This window comes from Elaeis guineensis, chromosome 1, assembly GCF_000442705.2.
Source record: "Elaeis guineensis isolate ETL-2024a chromosome 1, EG11, whole genome shotgun sequence".
Lineage (NCBI taxonomy): Eukaryota > Viridiplantae > Streptophyta > Magnoliopsida > Arecales > Arecaceae > Elaeis > Elaeis guineensis.
The window spans coordinates 183,170,898-183,174,173 of NC_025993.2; positions in this window are offsets into that span (position 1 = coordinate 183,170,898).

Here is a 3,276-nt window from a genome sequence, read left to right on the forward strand (position 1 = left end):
CTTTTCTTTTTCTTCTTCTTCTTCTTTTCTTCTTCTTCCCACGGCCTCCCTTGGCTGAAATAGGGGAAGACCGTGAGGTCCCCCCCCGGTGGCTCGGGCTCCGACGGCTTGGCTGGAGATCCGACAACGGCCGGCGATGGGGTTCGGACGGCGGTGGCCAGCAGCGGACGGCCGGCAGCTCTCTTTTTTTTTCTTTTTTTTTCAAAAAATAGGGGATCTTCTTGTTCATGGATTTTTCGACGATCCTGATGGCCGACGAGGAGTCTAAAACCATGAAAAGAAAGAGAAGAGGGAGAGGAAGAAAGATTGAACCCTTACCTAAACTCCGGTGACCTCTTCGACCTTCAATTTCCGACGAACACAAGAAGAGGCTGCCGCGGCTTCTACGGAGAAAAGGAGAGGAATTGGGCTCGACGGTCACCGGTGGAGGCTCATGAGGGAGAGGAGAGTCTTATTTATAGAGAATCCTAAAGTTCTAAGAGGCCTAGAGTCCTTCTCCGATCGGGATTCATCGGAGAAGGAGACTCCCTTCGGGAGTCTCCTTCCGTCCCCTTTTTTTTTTTTTTTTAAATCTGGGTTATTACAAGAGTGTGATAGAATGATACTAGAGTTAAAGTTATGATCTCTAGGGGCTGTGATTTAAAAGATATTTGAACATAAGATTATGATTACTAGAAATAGTGATTTTGTGATCGATTTTAGCTTTGAGCACTACAAAAAAATAGAGATTTACGATCGAATTTTTCGATTGCAATTTATGATCAATTTTGTGATCGATTTTGTGATCGAAATTTTTTACAAATGATTTTATGATCGATCATTAAAAAAATTAATATAGCGATTGAAAAATATCAGTTGTAAAATCGATTGCAAAATCAAAATTTTGCGATCCATAATTTAAAAAATTAATATAGCAACCAAAAAAATCAATTGCAAAACTAAAATTTTGCAATCAATTTTGCATTCAAAAATTTGAATATAAAAATAAATTTATAAAATATTAATTTTTTATATATTTACAATCATAAATTTGATCATAATAAATTTTAATTATTTAATTCAATTTTTAATAAATTTAGTGATCGATTTTTTGGTTGCAAAATGGAGTTACTATTTTGCAACTAAAAAATCAATTGCAAGCTTTTCAATTTTATTTCTATTAAAATTATTTTAATTATTTTTTAATTTAAATATTTTATGACTAATTTTTTGATCATAAAATTATTTATAGATTAAAAAAATAATTAAAAAATTTTGCGATCAATTTTTCAATTATAAATTATCTTAATATTTTACAACCAAAAAATCAATCACCAAATATTTTAATTATTATTTAACTTAAATATATTTACGATCGATTTTGTAAATAAAAAATTGATCATAAATTTTTTTAAGATTTTACAATCGAAATATCGATCGCAAATATATTTTACAATCAAATATAACTTTTTTAATTTTTTTTAAATATAGTATAATTTTAAAATTTAAAGTTTATTTTTACTGTTCATTATCTAAATAATTATCATTAAAGCATCGTCACAAAAAATCATCTCGATCCGATAATTTTAGTTATATCGATCAATAAAATTTGATTTCAATGATCATAAATAACTATATGATGATCTGATATATAGAGACCACCGATGGATATGAAAACTTACAATATATTTATGACTAATTTTTTGATCATAAAATTATTTATAGATTAAAAAAATAATTAAAAAATTTGATGATCAATTATTTGATTATAAATTATCTTAATATTTTGCAACCAAAAAATTAGTTACAAAAAATTTTAATTATTATTTAACTTAAATATATTTACGATCAATTTTGTAAGTAAAAAATCGATCATAAATTTTTTAAGATTTTACAACTGAAATATCGGTTGTAAATATATTTTACAGTCGAATATAATTTTTTTTAATTTTTTTGAATATGATATAATTTTAAAATTTAAAGTTTATTTTTATTATTCATTATCTAAATAATTATTGTTAGAGCATCATCACAAAAAATCACCTCGATCCGATAATCCTAGCTATATCGATCAATAAAATTTGATTTTAATGATCATAAATGGCTGTATGATGATTTGATAGATAGAGATCACCGATGAATTCAAAAATTTAAAATAATAATTTTGATAATATTTTTAATATACTATCAAAATTTCATTTCAATCGAACATCGTTATCATAGTCAATTTAATATGGGATGATTTGAGCCATTAAATAAAAAATGAATGATCAAAAGGTCAAACGACATTTGATTATAAAATTATTTTTTAAATAAATTATCTTTGCTACTACTTTAATCGTTTATACGATGGTGATCGTAAAATCCAAACAGCACATAAAAAATTTACGATCAAAAAATCGATCGTAAAATTCTTTAATTATTTTTTTAATCTGTAAATAATTTTACGATCGACTTTTCGATCGTAAAGTATTAATTTTACGATTGAAAAATTGATCGTAAAATTATTTATAATTTTAAGATATAATTTAAAAATTTTATGATCGATTTTTTGATTATAAATTTTTTAATATTTTATAATCTAAAAAATGATCGTAAATTTGAATTTTGAAAAAAATATAGGCGCACCAGCCTTTTTCCTCCTCCTTCGTCCGCCTCCCCGTCGCCGTACCGCCCCCCATCCTCCTCCTCCTTCGCCCGCCTCCCCGCCGTCGCCCGCCCTTCCCTCTTGGCACTACCCGCAGCTTCTCCGCGCCCACCCGACCCCCCGGCGGCACCGGCAGCTCCTCCGCACCCCCTCCCCGGCAGCTCCTCTGCTTGCAGCATCGTGGCTTCCGTGCGCCCACCACCCCCACCTGGAGCGCGCCCGCGGCTCCCAACACACTCTCCCCAGCCGGCCCCCTCTCCGCCTCCCAGGGCTTCTGCGACCACCCCCTCCCTTTCGGCACCGGTGGCTCCGCCGTCGGCCTCCGCCCTCCCAACGCCCCCTCCACCGTCGGCCTCTGCCTGTGGCTCCACCACCCCACCACCCACCGTCGGATGAGGTCTCGGCCTCCACATTGCCGTCGACGAGATCATTCTCGGCCTCCTCGAGAAGTCCCAGATCTCCGACTGGCTCAAAGAGGTCGGCATCGCGTCGGCCTTCGTTGGTCCACGGAGAGGACTGTGGGCCGCGAGAAACGGGCATTTCCCGTCCTTCGGTCCACGGTCCACTCCATGGACCGCACCACCGAAAAATCTAAAAAAATATAAAATATAAAAAATATAAAAAATAAAATAATATAAAAATATAAAATA